Source organism: Adiantum capillus-veneris, chromosome 15 (genome assembly GCF_014529385.1).
Source record: "Adiantum capillus-veneris isolate H3 chromosome 15, ASM1452938v2, whole genome shotgun sequence".
NCBI classification, from domain to species: domain Eukaryota; kingdom Viridiplantae; phylum Streptophyta; class Polypodiopsida; order Polypodiales; family Pteridaceae; genus Adiantum; species Adiantum capillus-veneris.
Window position 1 is genome coordinate 117,075,451 of NC_140945.1, and position 22,404 is coordinate 117,097,854.

Below are 22,404 nucleotides of genomic sequence, written 5' to 3' on the forward strand. Positions count from 1 at the left end.
TTTCGGTGCCTCTACCAAGTGGATTAGGTATTGTGGGTACTTTGTAAGCCAGGCCTTCCTCCACTTTGGCTGAGAATCAACAATGAGCTTGACCCCTTCTGGTTTTGAGGTATCTGCATTGTAAAGGGGTATGGTTGTCTCTTCTCTGATCCGCTTGTTTGTGGTAGAGCTGCCTCATATTTCAGCAATGGATATGGGAGAGAGGGTTGAAGCCATTCGTGCCTGAGGTTGCTGGCGTCGATCTTCTGAATGTTCATAGACTTGAAGACCCTCTGCTCCCACTCCAAGGCTTCCTTTGTGGTTTCTCTGAGCTCCACCTCTATTGCTTTACACAATTTTTCTTCCTCTTCCTATGTTAGATCCTGTGGCTCTTAAGAGGATCCTTCTAGGATTTCCTCTTGCATAAGCATGTCCACCGGATCTGCCACATTTTCTAGGTCAATGCCCTCATTGGCGGCTGGCCCTGTGCTCTCTGGCTCTCCTGCTTTCTGTCCTTTTAACTTCTCAATTTGCCTCAGGAGTTTCTGTTTTTCCATTTCTTCTTCTTTGCCCATATTCACGAGGAGGTCATTAAGTTCAACGTTTATTCTTTCCACCTCCTTGAGCTTTCTCTTCATGCTTTCTACTTCCTCTTGCAGGGCTTTTTGGCCCTCTTCCATTCTTGTTTGCATGACTATAGATCCTTGTGCCATCATCAATCTCTGCTTTTTCTTTAGAGTCAGCTCTTTTTGAAGTTCTTTAATTTTCTCTTCATAGAGTTGACTCTTAGTCGTGATTTGAGTAAAGCTAGTAGCTCTGACTCTAGCAGGTGATGCTCGCAGCCTCTGGATGGTCTGATCTTTGAATTTGAGTTGGTCTTTGAGCTCTAGGACCTCATCCTGGCTTGCTTCTTGATCTATCTCTGCTCTTTCCCTGGCGTTCCTCATGGCTTCTACTTCTTTAGAGTCTTCTGCTAGCTGTAGTGTCAGATTATCTCTTTCCTTCTCAGCATCGAGCAGTGACTTGCTGAGCTGCTGACACTCTTCTTCAACTGCTTGCATTCTTTTTGCGGCTGCCTGATTTTCTTCCTCCATTGCCTGGAAGTTTTGTAGTGCCCTTGCTAGGCTGGCCTGTAGCTCAGCTTCTCTCTCCTTCTGCCTTTGGCTTTGTCCTTGCAGAGCGTCTACTTCCATTTTAATCTTTACTTCGGTGGCCTTGAGAGCTGTCATCTATCTCTTTCTTTGAAGCCATGGATTGAGCTCTCAACCCAGCTAGCTTTGTCAACACCACGTCCTAGTAGTTGGAGGGTAGGTACATGTCCACTGTATCTGTAGCAATTTCCTTTAACTCTACTAGCGTGATTCCTTGCATCTGTTCTTTAGGCCCTGTCCTCGCCAAGTCGAATGCGACTGTGGCGGCTTCTTCCTTCGTATATCCTGCAGCTAGAAGGTCCAAAAATGCATAATAAGAATCTTCTAATTCATTTTGCTCACTTTGAGGCTTAGCCTCTTATTTCGGCTCCGACTCTTGTCTCTGCTCCTGCTCATCTCCTTGCCTTTCTTCTTGTTTGTCCTCAGCCTCCTTATCTTCTTGTGGAGGGCTGCTAGGAGGTGGGGAGGGTGGTGGTGATGGCTGTGGGCTGGGTTTAGGGCTGGCCGGTAGAGATGTTGTCTTGCCCTTTAAATCTCTGTCTGCTTTAGTTTTTCTTTCTCTTTCTTGGCTCTCTTGCTCATCTAGCAGTTTCTGCCTTATTTGCTGTACTTCCTTCTCTGTGAAAGGGACATGTGAAATGCTCTCTGATGCAGCATCAAGAATTTCAAAATTCTTGATATAGTCTTCAAATCGGTCCCTTTGCACTCTTCTGGACGATCTTGACATAGACTCTAGAGATGGCTTCTAGAGTTCACTTAAATCACCCTTGAGGGCTCTCTCTGCTCAGAAGCTCTCCATCAGCCTCTCTAGTCTTGCCGCTTTCTGTGACCTTGTTTCTTTGGCCAGCACTTGAGCAAACTCCTTCTTCCCTTTCTTCTACTCGGGCTGCTCCTCTTGAACTGGGCTCTAGCCGTCTTTTCAGTCTTGTAGCCACCTTTGGTGCTCCTTGCGGCTCGTCTTCCTTGTCTTTCTTTAACCTCAGCCAATCATTCTGAGACGGGGGGTCAGGCCACCTTCCTTTTGCGTGTAGTGCCCCATAAATCACCTTGGTGATTAGTTCTCCTGGCACTATATAGGTTGGCTTCTTGTTGCCCATCTTTACTAGGTTGTCATGTATATATGCCGCATAGTTGATTATCTTTGGGGTGCCTTTCGTCATTACCCACGTGAATGTAGTGGCAATTGCACCTGGCGGCATTCTGTATTTTTGTGGCCTCTTCGTGCACATGTGGAAGTACTGGTTGTATAACTGGCTCATGATTGCCACTCTTGGGTTGGGAATATCTTCAAAGGTGTAATTCCCCTTCTTCTCGTTGTACACCTTAACTTCATCCCTTCTTTTTGTTACACTATCCCCCTCGTTGGAGAGGTCTAGTGTATCCTCTACCACCCGCTCAGTGATTATTATTTCTGTTTCTGGTCTGCCTTGTAAATCTGTTACTTTGGCCACTCCATCCTCTTTGATGCTTGTGACAAATTCCCAAACTCTCTTGATGTCCACCCCTGCCGGTATTGCTTCAAAGTAGTTGTGGAGATCAATCTTCTCCAAGTATCCGGCCATCTTGCTTCGTACAAACTCATTGAGTTCTCTCGGTAGCATTGGTAGCTCAATAACATTTCCTTCAGTGTCTTTGAACACTCCTTGGTAGATCTTTAGGTCGTTGGACTCTAACAGATCTTCTTGTATCCATGTGCTGGTGGGCTTTAGTGTTCCTTCTGGAATGACGAAGGGTTCCACTTCTTCCAGGTAATCCTTGATGGTCATTCTTCTCTTCTTGCCTATGATTTCGCGGCTGCCATAGATCCTGTTGCACTCAGTAGTCCGAAGTTAGCATTTTTTCCATATTAGTTGCGAAACTGAGTTTTACTTATCCAAATGACTTGAAAATTGAAAATAAAGCTTAAAAGGAACTTGTGAAGCTGTGCATGTGCTCACAGTGCAAATCTGGCCAAAATTTTTCATCTAGATATCCTACGTGTAGGATGTCTTTTTCATCAGAATTGGTTCATACTTGATATGCTGGTAGTGTATGGCCCATGGAACATGGCTATGTGCTTGGATTTGGATTTGGATATCAAAAAGTGGATTTTTGGGCTGATCCAGGCTTTTAGGTCACAATATGGGTAGAAAGTCCATCATAGGTAGCAATTGATGTCCAAATGGGTTGAAAATTGGTATATGGGCTTATTGCACCATGGTATTGGCTCCCATGATGTCACTCTCTGCACAGAAGGCTAAGCTTATGCTGGAGACAGCCTATGCGTAGGATGTCTTTTTCATCAAAATGACATGAAACTAGTCATGTGGGAAGTCCTTGGCCTATGGAACATGGCTATGTTCTTGGATTTGAATTTGGACAAGGTTTGATGCTTGTAAGGGCCTGTATGGTGTTTTTGGGCTCAAAAAGTGTATCTTGATAGTGTTGGGGGTCAAAAATGATTAGAATGGCTTCAAACTTGATATATGAGCTCTTGATGATGAGGTGATTGGATCTGGAATGATCAAACATCCCCTGCTGGTCAAAAAATTCAAATAGACATCCTACGCATAGGATGTCTATTTCATCATTTTTTCCTTCTGGCCACACAGATTGGTTGTTGATGTGTTGGTGAATGTGTTGTGCAAGTTTCATTGGATTTGGACAAGATTTGGTAGGTCTATGGCCTATTATTGCCTCTATTCCCTAACTTTGCATTTTTTCATGCATATGAGATCAAATTTGGTCCAAATGTGATGAGACTTGGTGGATAGCTTGTAAATGTCATTCAAAAAATGTGCATGATGAAAATTGTTGGAGATTGTGCCCAGAAGGGCCCTTGAGACATCCTACGCGTAGGATGTCTCCTAGTGATTTTTTCCATGGATGGCTCCCAATGCTTGCCCTTGGTCTCCCTAAGTCCCTTTTGAGCCTATTTTCAACAAAAAAGTCAAATGGATAGAGAATAACTCCCTGTGTGGACTTCAGAGCCTCCGAGCCGTTTTTTGACTTTTGGAGTGCTTTTTGGCGATGAATTTTCTTGATGTTGGTCTCCATAGCTTCCCAATCCCTTGGGGATCCTTGCCGTATGGTTTTTGTCGACTTTGGCTTCACCGGAGCTCCATTTGGCAATTTGTCGCTCTAGAAGCACCCGTGGTTGCATTTACATACCTTCGATGATTTGTGGTGGTCTACCACCATAGGACTTGGTTGTTGATGGTTTAGGGAAGCCGCTCGTGAAGTTTGGTGGCAACTGGGCTTGCGGTTTGGCCGCAAGAGCAATTTGACGCTTTGTGTGTCTAATGCCGTCTCTGGAGTTTAGCACCGCTTCGGGTCACGTTTTGGTCATGCGGGTCATATAGACTTGTCAAGCATGTCGAGATGCTCCTACCCATGAATTTTGGTAGCATTTGGTTGCCGTTTCGCTGATTTCCCATTTAGTGGCCTCTTGCAGGTTTCTGGGAATTAGGTTTTTTTTTCGATGGTTTCCTAGTGCCTTTGGATATCCAGGACTGGTCTCCTAGACTAGGGTAAGCTGCCGATGAAGTCTTGTTGCTTTCGGGTTAGCCGTTAGGCCGCCGTCTCTATTTGTAGGTCTCTACCGCGCCCACTTTGTGTGTGACCCCTACGCTAGTTTTCGCGACAAAATGACAAACATGCACGAAAAGCTCAAGGTGGTGAGCCTACCTCTCATGTTTGGAGCTCGTCGAGTAGTCGTGCGCGTCGTAGAAGCTGCTGGAAGGTCGGTCCGCTCTAGAGCTCCACAAAGTCAATAGTGAGAATGAGCTAAAAATGAGGTGAAAATTTCTTATAATGGAGGTCCCCGTACCACTTTTCACGAAAATTGACATGTGCTCCTATCTTCTTGCGAGATGCGGTTTAGGCTCAAAAATTTCTTGATTTGGACTCCATTTGCTCTGTTTATCAGAAATTTGGCATTTCGATCAAAACCTGGCCAAAACACGCTTTCCGCTCCAGTCTCATAATTGCACCCCCACTGTACCATAGGTTGTCCTATAGTCACTCGTCATCCCCATATTTTTTGTTTTTCATTACGACTGTTTTTCACCTGCTTTTTATATTTTTGAAGTTTTTATGCCGAAAATTAGCAAAATTAAAAGGAAAATAGCAAACCTAGAAAATCCCCATAAATCATAATAAATCACAAACATCACCGCAAAACATTATATACACTCACATGCAATTTTTATGGTCGGATTTCTCCGTTTTACCAATATTTTGCCCGAAAAATGGCTATTTCTACTTATATACACACACCTAGGGGCTTGATTTGGCGTTTGGCCCCATATACCTGTAGATACATGCTGTATAAGGGCATATGTACTTGGGTTACTCCAAAAAAGTTTGCAATCAAACAACAACCCTTAAAATAGTCGAAAATCATGCCCTTTTTTGATGTGTCTGTTATTGGTTCCGCATTTGAGAATGCCTCCCCCCCTCCTAGCCGGAGTCCTCCTGGACGACAAGGTATCGCCTCGGAGTATGTGCCGTGCATAGGTTGAAAATTTGTGCTAATGCCTGGCCAATTAATGTGGCCCTACTTTATGCATACTCGGTCAATGCATGGAAAAATTAATGTTGTGCAAGAGAAGGGAATAAGCAATATGCTTATTGGCATTCGCCGTCGAGGTTGCCTGTTTTCTTTGCAAGTAACAGTTGTAACTCTACTGCTCTTTGTTTAATTGTCTTTTTTGCAAAAGGCACTGGCTTTGCCGACACTGTTGATAGAGCCGTAGCTGTGTCTAAGGAGAGAATTGGCTGGGTTGTAATGGTTATGGGCCGTATTGCCTTTGCTTTCCATTGGTATTTTGTTGCTGCCTGTTTTTGTAGATGGTTTGGCACTTTCTTGTTTGCCACTGGTTTGTTGTTGATTGGCATCCACATAAGTCGATTTTCCTTTTTGAAATGCAGTTGTTTGCCTTCCATTGTTGCTTGTACTGAAGGGAGTTCCTTTTGCTTTTGTTTTGGTATCCAAATGCGAGTGACATTTGGGTTATGGATAAGCATTTTCTTTGGGATCCATATCTGTTTTATGCCCTTGGTTTGTGGTTGAACCATCTGCTTTGTTGGAATTCTGTTGTTGCATTGTTGTTTGTCCGCCATGGCATTTCTATCCTTCCTCATCCATACTTGTTTCCCTTGTTTTGGTAACCTAGATCTTTGCATTGCGGCCGGTGACTTCATATGTCTGTAAGTAGCATGGTTGGCTTTTACCTGATTGTTGGTCTCGGATATCATGTTGTTCTTTGATGGCATTTGTGCTTTTGGATTTTTTTCCAGTGATTGCATGGCTTGCAGTTGATTATTCTGGTCTTGCCGAGCAAAGACTGTCACCTGTTGTTCATGTGCATGCTGTATTTTGACTACCTTTGCTTTCCAATCTATCTGCACATTGTACTGTTTTTGCCAAGGTTGCCCCAACATCATTTGGTGTTGTGTGCTTTCATCCGCCACCACATAGAATTTGTGTGGGTAAATATATTGATGTATCTGTACATGCAATATAGTCCATCCCAATGTTTTTAACGGGTGTGATGTGCTACTTTCCAGAACTTAAGGAGTAGGATGAAGTTGACCTGTGACTTTGAGCTGTTGGTATAATCCGTAGGAGATCAAATTTGCTTGAGCTCCTGAATCAAGCAAGGTTGTCGATTCAACTTGATGGCTGCCCACTTTGACCGCAATTATTGGCTCCAGTGTTTCTTCATCCAACTTCGTCAGTCGAATGGCATTGATTCGCAATGGTGGTCCACTTTGTTGTTGTTGTCGCAGAAGTCTTCTTTTTGCAATGCGTTCTTGTGCTTCTGCTTGAGCTTTCTCTCATACTCTCTGTTTTTCCTTCATTCTTTGTTTTCCTTGATGAATTTGTTGGAGCATCTCATCTCTTTTTATTGGCACCTTGGTGCGTTGACATGCGTCACAATGCTTTACAAACTCTTCAGCATCCATGTGCAATGTGGGCCACCAAATTCGTGCCGTTTTATCGCACGAAAAATGACCGTCTTATCGCCTGAAAAATGGCCTCCACTTATTCCGCTATGTGCATGTTCTAGAATTAGCAGGTATTCGCTTTCACTTGCACAGATTCTAAGTTGATTGTCCTTTCCTTGCTTATAGAGTTGGTTCCCAATTAACTGGAAGTCACAAGCTTCCAGCTCTATAGCTTTTTCTCGTGTTCTTGTGATGTTTTCAGGGAACGTCCTGGTGGTTAAGAAGTCAATGATATATTGACTCCATGTAGGTGCTATGTTTACCTGAAACAAAGTTGCGTGATCCATTGGTCGTTTGGCACTACATATAGTACAATTGGTAACATAAGAATGTGTGTCCGCATACATAGTTGGCCAATAAACCCCTAATTGTTTCAGTCTCTGGTGTGTTTTCACTGTTGAACAATAAAATTCACAATCCTGGACATGTGCCTCTTCAAGGTAGCACTCGAATTCTTCCGGATTTATACATAATCGTAGGATTAGGTCGGATCCAAGATGATACAGTCGTCCTGCTATCAACTAGAAGTTTTTTGTTTGTCGAATTGTTTTTGCTATTTGGATCTGTATTCCTTATTATCAAACTTACTTCCAAAGGAAGATGCTAACAATTTCCTAAGACCATTTGGGTACCATTTCAATATTGAAAAGATAAGCATCTGGTATGTCATCATCTATTCCTTCAGGAGCTTCCCCGTTGTGTATCCTTGAAAGATGATCCGCTCGTAGATGGGTTTTACCCTTTTTTACCACCACTGTGAATTCAAATTCTAGCAATATAATAAACCAGTGTACGATTCTCCCTGTATTGCATGGTTATTTACCAGATACAAAAGAGCTTGATGATCTGTGAAGAACACAAATTTGTTTGCAAGCAAATAATGCCGAAATTTCTTTACAGCATAAATCATTCCTAACCCTTCCCGCTTGGTGGTTGTGTAGTTCTTTTCTGCACTGTTTAACTGTCGGCTCGCATAGCAAACCGGAAAATCCATTGTTCCGTCTCCAGGTTGAGCCAGAATACTTCCAATGGCATATGCAGAAGCATCAATGTGAACATGGAATATCTTTTCCCAATCTGGTGCCTTCAGTACAGGTGTTGATATAAGGTTTTCCTTCAGCTTTTGGAATGAAGTTTCACACTCCTCGGTCCACTCGAAGTTGACTAGCAAACGATACAGAGGTTGTGCGATAACTGCATACATGTATATGAATCTTCGATAATATCCGCAGTGTCCCATGAAGGATTGCACTTGTTTCGCATTAGTAGGCCTGGGTAGGTCTACAATGACTTTGACTTTGTCTAGGTCTGTGGTTATGCCATTTCTTGAGACAATGTGTCCTAAGATGCGGCCTTGCTTAACCATGAAGACACACTTTTCCGGGTTAAGATAGATTCAATACGTCCTGCATTTTTCAAAGACCTTTTGCAAATGGTCAATATGTTCCTCTCGTAGAAGAGAGTGTACACAAAGATCATCCATGTAAATTTCTAAGAATATTCTTAGGTATTCCTTGAATGCGTGCGTCATTAACCTTTGGAAAGTGGCTGGGGCATTAGTTAAGCCAAATGGCATAACTCGATACGCATAAATACCCCATTCTGTGGCAAACGCTGTTTTGTGTTGATCCTCCCTTGCTATAGCCAATTGGTTGTATCCTGAAAACCCATCCAGAAAGGATTAAGCCCGTTTCCCATCCACTCATTCAAGGACATGTTCTGTGATTGGTAAGGGATAATTATCCCTTATGGTGGCTGCATTTACCTTTTTGAGGTTTACAAACACTCACAATTTTCATTCTTTTTGGGAACTACCACAATGGTTGACACCCAATAGATGAATTCAGCTTCCATCACCATCTTCTTCTGTAGTCCATATCTCACGCAAAGATCGTTTCAGTTCTTGGTATTTCTGTTTCCGCTCCAATTTGGTCCACTCTTGGTCTTTTGTTGTTTGGTTTTTTGATTTTTAAGATTTTTGTGATTTTGTTTCTGTTTTAGCTTTTCGTATCTGTTTTATTTCCTCTCGCGTTCTTTCTTTTCGATCTTTTGAGAATCCTCCTGATATTTGATCTTTTACACAATCCTCTGCTTTTACAAGCATCAAATAGTGAGTTTTACCTTTTATCTTGATCATCAGGTTCTCTCTCGCTTTGTTTCCTGCTCGTTTCCTCCTATAGCATTCCTGGCGTCTAGGGTGTTGATTAGCAAAATCATAAAACTTGATATTCTCAGTTTCATTTCCACGCTCACTTGAGGTGTCTGAACACTCATTTACTTCCCAATGTTCAGAGGAGTTGTAAAACTTTTCTTGTTCTGGTGGTTCTACCGTGTCTTTTTCTCCTGGTATAACGCTTACCATGTAATACGGTAACACATCATAGCCATTGACGGGAGCAAAGCGAACCCCGAACCCCGACGGCCTCTAAAACACCGGGGACCGAATGGCGCGCCTCGAGCCTGTCATGGTAAAGCAAACAAGGGGCACCACCTAGCTTCAGCGGCTAGGACGCAAACAACACACCACCATAACAAAGTTTTCATCCAAGAGAGATGGATGCTTGGGAGTAATGATGAAAAGGAAAGGGAATGAGATCAAGTGAGAGAGAGAGAGAGAGAGAGAGAGAGAGAGAGTGAGGGAGGGGGTATAGCGGCTTAGTACTTAGGCATCACAAAAGGATGGCTAATCCGCACACCCTTCACATATACACAAGCTCACTCCAAAACACAAGACTAGGTGGCGATTCCGCACACCTCACATGGGCAAAACATTGCAAGAAAACATACTCACAAAACCTCAAGCTTTATTTAGAGAATTAGGCGATGAAATGGGGAGCATAGGGTAGGGGAATGAGAAGGGAGAGAGTGGTAGAGTACATGGCAGATAGGTGGGAGTTGATGGCGAAGACTCGCACGAGAATTATGGCCATCATCCTTCATTTAGTTGCCCTTCATCTTCCATAGCCAAGGGTGTAGAGGTCATGCTCAAGACAAGCATGGTGATTGCGGTGATGGTGATGGTGTGGGTGTGTGTGTGTGCACTAGGCACACACAGTGCATAGTGTGTTCTTTGGTGATGTTGTGTCCTTAGTGTGATGGTGACCCCTCTTTATATAGGGGAGGAGGGGGGAGAAATTCTAGAATTTAGAAATGAAGAAATCATTATCTACATAGGCCATGTGACTGTGGGCCCCACTTGTCTGGCTGTGTGTATATGTGCCAGAACAGCAGTCTCATGAGAGAGAGACTAAGAGAGAGAGATGGGTTGATGAAAAAAGTGAGAGGTGACATGGAGAATAAAGTAATTACAAGAGGGGAGAGAGGGGAGTGTGTTCAGAGGTGAATCTGTGTGCAGATGTGTGTGAACACAAGAAAAATCAGGTAACCACCGGGTGGGGATGGGTCTGTGGGCACCTTTTTCAGTGAAACTAAGTGTGTGTGAGTGTGGGGGAGATTATTTAGCTACAAGACAAGACAAGAGACATGGAGCCCTTTAGAGAGAGAGGGGGGTATTTGGGTCATGGGATATGATAGGAGAGAGAAAGAGGGGGTGGGGTATACTATTTTGGAAGATAGGGTAAGTTGCATGTGAGTTAGGGTGCATTATTGGTGAGTTATAATGCATTATTGGTGAGAGGTGGGGTAGCTTGAGGGGAGAGAGAAAGGAGAAAGGACAAGGGGAAGAGAGAGGGGGTTGACCTTTTGAGTGGAGGAGAGGAAAAGGGACACCCGGCGGGGCAAAAGTGAAGAAAAAGGAGGCAAGGTGGGGATGGGCTACCCCGCAGGCATGAGGTGGCCTATTTTACCTTTCTTATATATTTACATAATCATACTTTATTTTTTTTCTTACTTTTTCCAATGATTTTTTATCACTCCCTCCCTAAGAGGGGGTTTTCATGAGGTGGGGACGAGAGAAGAGGGGTATGGGAGCTTGGCTTGTGAAAAGCCCCCATCATTAGCCCTCCCCTTTTGGCTAGAGGCATTCATGTCTCTAGCTCATCTGTTTGATCATTATCGTCGGAGGTGGTGGCTGATGGTGTGTTCTCATCTGGAATGTCAATTGGTGGAGCCTGGTCAAATCGAAGAAAATAAGGTTTAAGTCGCCAACCATTTACCCTGGTTTTATGAAGTTTTCCATCAGCCTCCATAAGCTGGTAGCTTCCATTGGCATACTTTTTCCTGATGATGAAAGGGCCTTCCCATCGTAGTAGGAGTTTCTTATCTTTGCGTGTGTCGAAGCGATTGTCGTAGCGGAGCACCAACATTCCTTTCTTTAATTCTTTTTGTTGAAGATGCTGGTTAAAGCTAAGCCGTCTGTGCTCTGCTTGTGCTTCATAATAATTTATTGCTTCTTCTCTGTCTAGCTGCAGTCTTTCCAAGTTGATGATGTGATCTCTCAAATGCATGTTGGGCTGTTGAAGCTGGCTTGCCATTACTCTGAGACTTTGTAGTTGCACTTCAATGGGCAAGATTGCTTCCTTACCAAATACTAGATGATACGGTGTGAATCCCAAGGATGTATGAAATGAAGTTCTATAGGCCCATAAAGCTGGTAGTAGATACTTATCCTAGTCTCCAGGATGATTGTTTACCTGCTTGGTAATAATTTTAGAAACCATTCCATTTACCTTTTCAACTAGGCCATTACATTGAGGGTAATATGGTGAAGAGTGCCTCCTTGTAATGCCCAGTTTCTGCATTAATTCTCCTACCAAGTCTGCTCTGAAACCTGGCCCTCTATCAGAGATGATCTCTAAAGGTGTGCCAAACCTACAGCATATGTGCTCGTAGATAACTTTAGCTACCTCTACCGCTGTGATTCTAGTGGTGGCTGTAGCCTCTGCCCATCTAGTCATGTAGTCGACCCCCATGATAATGTAGAATTTTCCTGAGTTGGCCCTAGGTAATGACCCAATGGCATCGATACCCCATTTTTCAAATGGGCCATATGAGAGAATAGGTGTCTGTGGTTCAGGCATAAGTGACCTAGTGCCGGCCTTTTGACACAACTTACATGTTTTGCACCAGTGGTGTACATCACGGTTGAGGCTAGGCCATATGAAGCCTGCCTGCAAGATTTTCCTACTTGTTATGTTTAGGGAAAAGTGACAACCACAAACCCCGTCGTGACAGCTAGCAATTACTCCCGTGATTTCCTGAGAGAGAGGGACCTTCCTGAGTATTTGGTCCTTACCCTTACAGTACAAACCGTCATTGATGAGTCGATACCTTGTGGCCTTCCGCGTCAGCCATTGCTTCTGTCCCTTTGTTAAATCTGATGGGCATTCCCCTATTTCCAAAAAATGCATGATGTCAGGCAAGGCATCACTTCCTTGAAATAGAGGGAGCTTTAGTTTTATTGCTCCAACCACCACTTCCTGTAGTCTTTCACTTGCTAGGGCATCTGCTTCTTGGTTTTGAGCCCTTGGGATATGGTGTATTTGAACTTATTCAAACTTACCCAACAAGGTTTTTACACCACTTAAGTGAGTCCTTAAACTAGGATTCTTGCATGTCCATGCTCCATTTACTTGCCTTACCAGAAGTAGAGCATCCCCAAATACATTAAGGCGTTGTACACCTTGCGAGATGCACCATTTTAGACCCTTGGTTAGTGCTGCATACTCAGCTTCATTGTTAGAATGTGAATCTAGCAATTGGCCCAGCGAAAATACCTTTGTCCCTTTGTCATCAAAGACCACTATGCCTGCAGCTGCTTTGTCGGACACTCGCTTGTAGGCTCCATCAAAGTAGAGAGAGTATGCTCCTTCTACCATAGGTGGTACTGAAGGTAATCGGACTTCTCCTTCCTTAGATTGCTTCTCCTTCCTTTCAAAGACTTGGTAGGTCATGAGTCCCCCCAAACTTGCCCTTGTCGTGCTTTCTACCTGTACCGTGTAGTCAAACTCTTGTAGACGAACTAGCCATTTAGTAATTCTAACAGACACATCCATGTGTTGTACAACATAGGGAAATATTTCATCCGTGGTTAGAATCACAAATTTCTTAGGCAGCAAATATGACCTAAACTTTTTAGTTGCAAATCTAAGAGCTAGGACTAAGTGTTCCACATGGGTGAAACCTTTCTCTCCTACTGTCATCATTCGACTAGAGAAGTAGATTGGCCTCATGAAAGATGTCGTCGTATCCTTTTGGAGTAGCACAGCCCCCAATGAGTCATCACCAACACTTGAGGTGACATAGAATTTTTCATCCCACTTAGGTGGTGAGATAGTTGGCAGAGTGGCTAAGACCTCCTTTACCTTGTTGTAGTGATGTTCGCTTTCCTCGTCCCAAGTGAAAGTTGATCTTTGAGTGAGTTGTTGCAGTGGTAGAACAAGTTGTGATAGTAGATGTATGAATCTACTTAAGTACCTCACCTTCTGTAGAAAAGAGACCAGTTGACGTGCGGTCGTTGGTGCAGGTAGGGCTATGAGTGCGGACACCTTACTTGGGTCGGCGTTGATACCTTTTGCTGAAATTTCATGGCCTAGTAGAATGACTTTACTCTCCCCAATGTGGCATTTATCCACATTTAATTGCCCACCTAGGCTCTGCAACCTGGCCAAACCTTCAGTTACCTTTTCTAAATGTGAAATACGGGAGCTATATATACAAAAATCATCAATGAACACTCTTATGGATGTTCCAAAGAACGGTTGAAAAACATATGTGACATATCTTTGGAATGTGGCAGGTGCATTTGTGAGACCAAATGGCATAACCCTGTATGCAAAACAACCCCATGGCATGATAAAAGTGGTTTTTAGCTGATCTTCCAAGGCTATGCGTATTTGAAAGTATCCAGAATAACCATCACAGACGGTATAGCATTCAAAACCCGCTACTTCATTCATAATTTCATCCAAGAAAGGGAGAGGAAAGTGGTCTCTCTTTGTAGCTGCATTTAGTGGTTTGTAGTCAACACAGACCCTCCACTTACCATTATTTTTAGGCGTCACCACTACGGGTGACACCCATTCTGAGTTTTCTACAGGATAGATGAATCCCGCCTCCAGCAGTTTCCTTACCTCGGCCAAGAGTGCCTTTTCTTGTATGACCCCCAATCGTCGTAGCTTTTGCACAACTGGTTTTACCCCTTTCTTCAGCTTAATATGATGTTCCACCACTGTAATGCCTGTGATTCTTTCATAGTTTTCAATGAACAGGTTAGGAAATCCCATCAACATTTGCAAAAAACTATCTTTCTCCTCAAGTGTTAATTCTGTAGACAACATACCCTTCAACCTACTTCCTCCTAGGCCAGGTGATTTTCTCTCCTCTTCATTGGGTTTCCCTTTTGGTGATGGATCACCAGTTGTGCTTACCCATTGTGGATCCTTCATAATGATACCCATCACATCAATGGAACTGTCACTTTCATCGGTGGATGTGGTCTCCTCCTCAGAACTGGAAGATTCTCTAGTGGTTTCATCTGCCGATGTTTCCAGATTCATTTGCTTCTGCTTGCCAATCCTCATGTCGTAGTAGATTGTCTCCCCTTTCTTACCGGTCATGAGTAGAAGGCCAGTACCCCAGTCCTGTTTTGCCTTCATGGCCATCAACCATGGCCTTCCCAAAATTAGTGGATAGCCCTCCCCCTTAGTAGGCATTACAAAAACATCTACCTCTACCTCAGTGTTGAAAGCTTTGATTTTCACGGCACTTACCACACCCACACACTTTACTTTTGCGTTGTTTGCCATCTTTGCCTTGCATGGAGAAGGCCTGTCAACCTCAAGCCCTAACCGAAGCATCATAGCTTCGCTCATTACACAGATTTGTGCACCTCCATCAATGTAGGTGTTTCCAACCCTCTTTCCTTTTATGTTTACGTTGACAATTGGAAGGATGTCATCCATGTTGCATCTCGAATTTGCTCCGGCTACCTTTGTTTTGGAGCGTCTTGTACTTACCATTTTAGACCATTGTTGCCTTACTTTTGGTGCAAGATGTAGCAGCTGTGGTCATGTAATCTTCGGTCCTTGCTCTGCCACATCCAAGGTTAGATCATAGGGATTAGAACTTTCCCCTAGCTGGAAGTCGGTGATGCCCAATTTCCGTCGTGGCCTGGATGGCCTCTTGCTAGTTTCTCCTCTCATGCTTCTCTCATCATCTGATTGTGTAGCTTTCTCCCTCCTAGCTCTTTTCACAGTCATGGCTTCAAGTGGTTCTAAAAAGGTTACCTTCTCCTTACCCTTGTCCCTCTCCTTTGCTGTGGGTGGATCCACTACTATGACTTTTCCTTTCTCTTCTAGCCTTATGATGTTTACAGGGCGATCAGGTGGTGGGGCTGGGGGAAGAGGTGGGATGGATGCTTGTAGTGGTGTCTGGGGTGGACGTAGAATTTGTGTTGGTGGGGGTGGTGCTCGGGGTGGGGGTGTTCTTTCTCTAGGGGGTGACAATTGGTTCCTCCTACCTCCTCTATTATAGTTTTGTTGTGGTTTGGGACAGTAGTACATACCGTGACCGTCTTCTCCGCAGTTGTAGCAATGATACTCCCTGTTTTGTCGTCGTGCTCTTCCAGGGTCTTGATCTCTTTCTTGACTCCTCCCTTGTTGTATTAAGTGGACAGACAAATTCTGCAGTTGGTCAGTAATATGGGCCAACATATCTTGTTGGTCATCTCTTACCCCAAGAGCCGGTGGTGGTGGTGGAATGGTGGTTGTCGTAGTTGCTGGTCGACGCGATGTTCCTGATTCTGTTGACTCGGTTTCTTTGGCTTTCATTCACAGCTTCTTGTCTTTAAGGCGAGCAATCTCAACGACTAACTCGTACGTAGCTGGGAATCTACCTTTCACCTTCTCCTTGAGAAGCGGCCATAAGCCATGCGTGAACTGATCTTTTTTTAGGAAATCGGGTGCAGCTTCCCTCCTAGCCAGCGACTCAACCCACCGTTCCCACAAATCCACAAATTTGGACTCATAGGTGGCATATTCTAAAAGACCCTCCTGCTTCAAGTCTCTCAACTTGTCCCACAACTTTTCTGAAGTGGTACCTCCCCCAAAGCGCCTCTTAAAAGCGGTTTTTAAGGGTTCCCAGTCATCCTTGGTTGCTTGTGGAAGTGCATTGTACCATGATCTAGCTTCTAGCTTCATGAGATGCTTAAAGATTCTAACCCGGGATTCATCCGTATCTTTGTTGCTCACTACACATGCTACTTCAAAGTCATCTAGGAAGTCTGTTACCAAATCCTCCCCCTTCTTTCCTTTAAATGTTGGAAATGCTACACTTGCCATGATTACTGAGAGAGAGCTAGAAAGACACACTGCTTAACTTGCAAAAGTTTTTTTCTTCTTTACAAGGAGGCGTGTATACCCTCTTATACTAGGACATAGATTAAAACTTCAAACGGTACATTGCCTTGTACCAAAGGTAAGACAAATGGTTGATCTGATGCCAGAACCTCCAAAAACCACTCCCCACCTGGCATGGTGTCAATGACGTGCTGGTAGTGAGCCTTCAAATCCAGTATTACCTTGATTGAGCGTACACGTGTTGGTATGTGTGATCTGTCTTGAGGTAGGTTGTACTGATTCATGTGAAACTTAGAGGTGCTTAGTCACTGTCCAAGCTTGTGGGAGAGGGTGGTGTTCTTTCCTGAAACAAACTCAGTAGATCCCTAGTTTCTCTAGTGAGAGTGTGAGCCAATGCTTCCGTTATCTGTGCTGCAGCATCAGGTGCGACTTGAAAACTGACTGTGATAATTACCTCGGTGACTTGAGTTACCCGATTCTCAAAGTAGAATAGTGTTGATTCTCTATTGTGTAGAGCTCCTTCCATTTTGTTGTTGTGGGTTGCTTGTAGGTTGCAGACATGGTTTCGACCTTCTCCTTCTTCTTCTTGGCACTTGGCCTATGTATATCCACTGGGTTTGGCGTGTTGGTTGACTCTCCCACTGCAAATCGATTACCGTTACGCCTGGCACTCGAGCTTCGATGGAGATGCGGAGTTCGTCTAGTTGTGCTTGGAGCTCTTCTTCTTATGTCGTCCAATTAGCAAATTCTGCTAGCCATTCATCCATTCACAATAGTTTAAGGGTTTCAGTCTTGTAAACTGAAGGGTTTCATGAAAAGATCCTCAGTGGGGGCACCAAATGACGGGAGCAAAGCGAACCCCGAACCCCAACGGCCTCTAAAACACCGGGGACCGAATGGCACGCCTCGAGCCTGTCATGGTAAAGCAAACAGGGGGCACCACCTAGCTTCAGCGGCTAGGACGCAAACAACACACCACCATAACAAAGTTTTCATCCAAGAGAGATGGATGCTTGGGAGTAATGATGAAAAGGAAAGGGAATGAGATCAAGTGAGAGAGAGAGAGAGAGAGAGAGAGAGAGAGAGAGAGAGAGAGAGTGAGGGAGGGGGTATAGCGGCTTAGTACTTAGGCATCACAAAAGGATGGCTAATCCGCACACCCTTCACATATACACAAGCTCACTCCAAAACACAAGACTAGGTGGCGATTCCGCACACCTCACATGGGCAAAACATTGCAAGAAAACATACTCACAAAACCTCAAGCTTTATTTAGAGAATTAGGCGATGAAATGGGGAGCATAGGGTAGGGGAATGAGAAGGGAGAGAGTGGTAGAGCACATGGCGGATAGGTGGGAGTTGATGGCGAAGACTCGCACGAGGATTATGGCCATCATCCTTCATTTAGTTGCCCTTCATCTTCCATAGCCAAGGGTGTAGAGGTCATGTTCAAGACAAGCATGGTGATTGCGGTGATGGTGATGGTGTGGGTGTGTGTGTGTGCACTAGGCACACACAGTGCATAGTGTGTTCTTTGGTGATGTTGTGTCCTTAGTGTGATGGTGACCCCTCTTTATATGAGGGAGGAGGGGGGAGAAATTCTAGAATTTAGAAATGAAGAAATCATTATCTACATAGGCCATGTGACTGTGGGCCCCACTTGTCTGGATGTGTGTATATGTGCCAGAACAGCAGTCTCATGAGAGAGAGACTAAGAGAGAGAGATGGGTTGATGAAAAAAGTGAGAGGTGACATGGAGAATAAAGTAATTACAAGAGGGGAGAGAGGGGAGTGTGTTCAGAGGTGAATCTGTGTGCAGATGTGTGTGAACACAAGAAAAATCAGGTAACCACCGGGTGGGGATGGGTCTGTGGGCACCTTTTTCAGTGAAACTGAGTGTGTGTGAGTGTGGGGGAGGTTATTTAGCTACAAGACAAGAGACATGGCGCCCTTTAGAGAGAGAGGGGGGTATTTGGGTCATGGGATATGATAGGAGAGAGAAAGAGGGGGTGGGGTATACTATTTTGGAAGATAGGGTAAGTTGCATGTGAGTTAGGGTGCATTATTGGTGAGTTATAATGCATTATTGGTGAGAGGTGGGTAGCTTGAGGGGAGAGAGAAAGGAGAAAGGACAAGAGGAAGAGAGAGGGGGTTGACCTTTTGAGTGGAGGAGAGGAAAAGGGACACCCGGCGGGGCAAAAGTGAAGAAAAAGGAGGCAAGGTGGGGATGGGCTACCCCGCAGGCATGAGGTGGCCTATTTTACCTTTCTTATATATTTACATAATCATACTTTATTTTTTAAAAAACTTTTTCCAATGCTTTTTTATCACTCCCTCCCTAAGAGGGGGTTTTCATGGGGTGGGGACGAGAGAAGAGGGGTATGGGAGCTTGGCTTGTGAAAAGCCCCCATCACCATCCTTATCGCAAAATTTTGTTTTTGGACTGTCGGTAATGGTACAGACATCCAATGTTGCTAGTATGTGTTCCCATTCCAGAGGTTCTAAGGCATCTTCAGGGAAAGGTTCCGGAATATACTCCTTGTCCTCTATCACCCTTTCCAAGACGCATTCCTCTCTTCTTAAGCTTCCACAATGTGAAGCTCCGCACATCCATAGCTCTTTTGGTTGCCCTAACCATTCTGGGAGTTCTGATCCTGCTACTGTGGCCGAATCAAACTCTTCCACAGGTGTTTGGTTCACATCTTTGTAACTATGGTCTTTCAATTGTATTTTAGTTGTTGTCTCGCCATGTCTAAGGTATATGTGGTCATAACGCCAATCTTGGACCATCTTCAATTGTCGCATGAATGGTCTCCCCAAGATGATCTCATAATTGTTCTTTTTGTCGAAACCGACTATTGCAAATGTATGCTCATACTCGATTCCGCACGAAGTGACAATCACTTTTTCTAAGAGTCCTAGAGGCTTCTCCATGAACCCATCTGCCAATTGCAGTTTCATTCTGGTAGCCCTCAAAGCTGGTTTTCCCCATTTTTTCCAGATTTCCTTAGTGGCGATAGCAACTCCCGGTCCACTGTCAAGAATAGCTTTGGAAACGACTCCTTGGAATTCTACTGGTAGCGTGGTGTTTCCATATTCTCCCTTGCAATATTCTCCAACCTTGTTCAATGGTACTGGCCTAGTGTTTAGTTGAGGCCTGTCCAACTCCCTGATCCCTTCCTGTAGCTTCAAGGTGGGGTCTTTCACTCCAAATTGTTCTAGGCATTTACCTACTGTGGTCCACATGTTTGGTCGTAACCTTAGGAGTTCTGCTAATGTGATTGTGCATGCCACCGGAGTGGACAACAACTCAATCAGTCCTTGCGAATCCATCACTTTGTTAGAAGAAAGCCTTTGAGATGGGATTGCTCTCACCTCCGACTTGGCTTCGTACTCTCCTAGGTAAGAGGGTAAATTTCTCAGTGAGTCTGGTTGGCTATGCCCTAAACTAATTGATCCTTGGTCTCCCCCTTGTGAATGTATCTCAAAGTTCATTTGCGATCTTGTCTCAAATTCTTCAATAGGAGGTAAGGTTACATTCTTCTCTTTTCTTGTGCTATTCAGGTGGTTACTCATCCTATTAGCCTCGTTGGCCTCATGGATTTGCTTTCACAGATCGTTTAGACCGTTACAGTCCTTACCCATTTCTGCCAATATTTTAGACTGGAACCCGTCACTTGTCCCATCTGTGGTATTTGGCACTATGATAGGCTCTCCTCTAGACTCATAGGCATTAGTGAGTCTTTCCTTCATTTCTACATGTTTCTCTAAAGTTGGTTGGATAGGGGTTGGGGCTGGTGCCTCATGCCAATTTGCACGTTTACCCAGCGGGTCTTCCATCAATGATTGAGCTGTTTCGATCATCTTTTTACACATATCCAACCTCTATTTTTCTATTTCTGCATATGGATAAGTCATCCGCCTTTGCTCCTGGGTTTGGTTCTTTTTAAGTATAGCTTCATAAGCTTTTAGAAGTGCATCCAACTGCTCATTTACCTTGTCAGCTAGTACAGATCCTCCTGATCCTACACTTTTGGGCTCTGCTATTTCCTTGGGTGCTATGGTTGCCGTGGTGTGTGAGCTTAAGCTAGCTAGATCCTCTAACCGCTCTAATATCTCCTTTGTATATTTTAACTCATCGGATAGAGCTGTTTGCTCTCGTTCCTTCCTGGATTTCCTACGTGCCTTTCTCGCTTTCCAAGTGCTTCTCTCATTTCTTGTTTCTAAACTTTGGGCATCGGTTTTTGGTTCTTCAAATATGGGTTCGTTCGTTCTTCTTTGAGCTTGGGCTCGTGTTACCACCTGGATGGGTATGATTGTTTCATTTTCCGATCCTCCACTGGAAGGTACTGTTTCTAGCATGTTCAAGGTGGTTTTTGCTCCTTTGTTCGGGTTTTTAGGGCAATCGGGAATCAAACAAGTAATTCCACATTCTGGGCAATACGCATTGACTCTAATGATTTCATCATGAGGACAGTCTCTCAGCCAGTGGTCTCCACCACACTTGTAGCAGGGTCCCTTGGGTTGTTAGGTGCTCCTTGAGCTCCTCTTTGTTGGTGAGCATGTCTCTGTCCGCCCATGTCTCCATTGGCTATGAACATCATTGTTTGTTCATCTAAGCTATATCTTCCTTCTCCTGCTGCCTGTGCAGCAGTTGGTGGTCCTATATTTCCTATCATGCTCCATGGTTCAGGTGTCGAGGGTTCTTCTGGTGGATAATAGACAGGTTTTTCTGCATATCCATTGGGATCTTCATAATATGCATGCATAGGCACCAAAGCCTTATCCTCTGATTCAGTTACTGTTGGTGTGTATCTTATACCAACTGGTCGTAATCTTGGTAGGGGTGGTTGTTGCCCCAACACCGGTTGTGGTCTTTCTACACCTACAGGTCCTGGTAGGTTGCCTGCTTGATATCTAGGCATCGGTGGAACTTGAGGGGAAGCTACGGGAACTTGGGGAGCGTAAGGTCTCTCTCTCACATACCCCTTGTTATAATAACATTCCTCGGTCCCATGGTTTGTCCATTTTTGTTCAGTAGCACACCACTTGGGTAGTTTAGCTTGGGGTTTGGCGTACAAGTTGATCTTTTTTAGCACTTCATCTACAAGCTGCTCTTGGTTTACAGCTACTTCTCATTTTAGTGTTGTCTTAGAAGACTTTCTTCCACTTTGTTGTGAAGACGAATCGTCATCAAGGTCCTTGAACTCCCCCTCTTTGTAGACAGCACAATTGTCCACCAGGTAAAGAGCCTCCTTGGTCAACTCATTCCATGCCGTGCTCCTCTTCATATGTAAGTCTTTCTGGAGATCTGCATTCCTTAGTCCTTGGATGAATATCAGCATAAGTCTGGACTGAGTTGGCAGTTCTTCAACAGGATAGAACTTAACATATCTTTTTAGTCTTAGGGCTGACTTTCGTACAAATTCTCCATCTTTTTGTTTGAATTTATGGATCTGTGAGACGGTATTATGAGCTATTCCCCTTTGTGAGAATTTCTCGATAAACTCGTCAAACACTTCCTCCATAGACTCAAAGTCTCTACGCTCTACAGAGTCAAACCAAGTGGCAGCATCATTCTCTAGGGTTAGTCCAAACCCTGCAAATTGGGTAGGAGAATCTAACACCTCTTCGGCTCTAATTACACGCACAAAGGCTGCTACATGATCTCTTGGGTCTCTGCTTCCTGTGTATTTCTTGTTTACCCATTTTTGCACTTGAGAAGGCCTAATTCTCTGATGATCTAAAAACCTCATCATTGGATCTCCCCGTACTAATCGATATACCTCCTCAGGTCCTCTGTAATAGGCTTGTTCCTCTCCCAATGGTGCTCCTAAGCCATAATTTCTAACGGTTCTCGCTAGAGGTGGTTCTTCTCTTCGAACTTGTTCTATGGGTGGTCCTCTAGGCTCTGTCGACCTTTGAGTCTTTGGCTTACTCTCTCCCTGATACCTTGAATAGAGTGGTGGTTCTTGAAAATCCCTTAGCCCTCGTGCAGCTTGATAACCATTCGGTTTCGGTCTTGT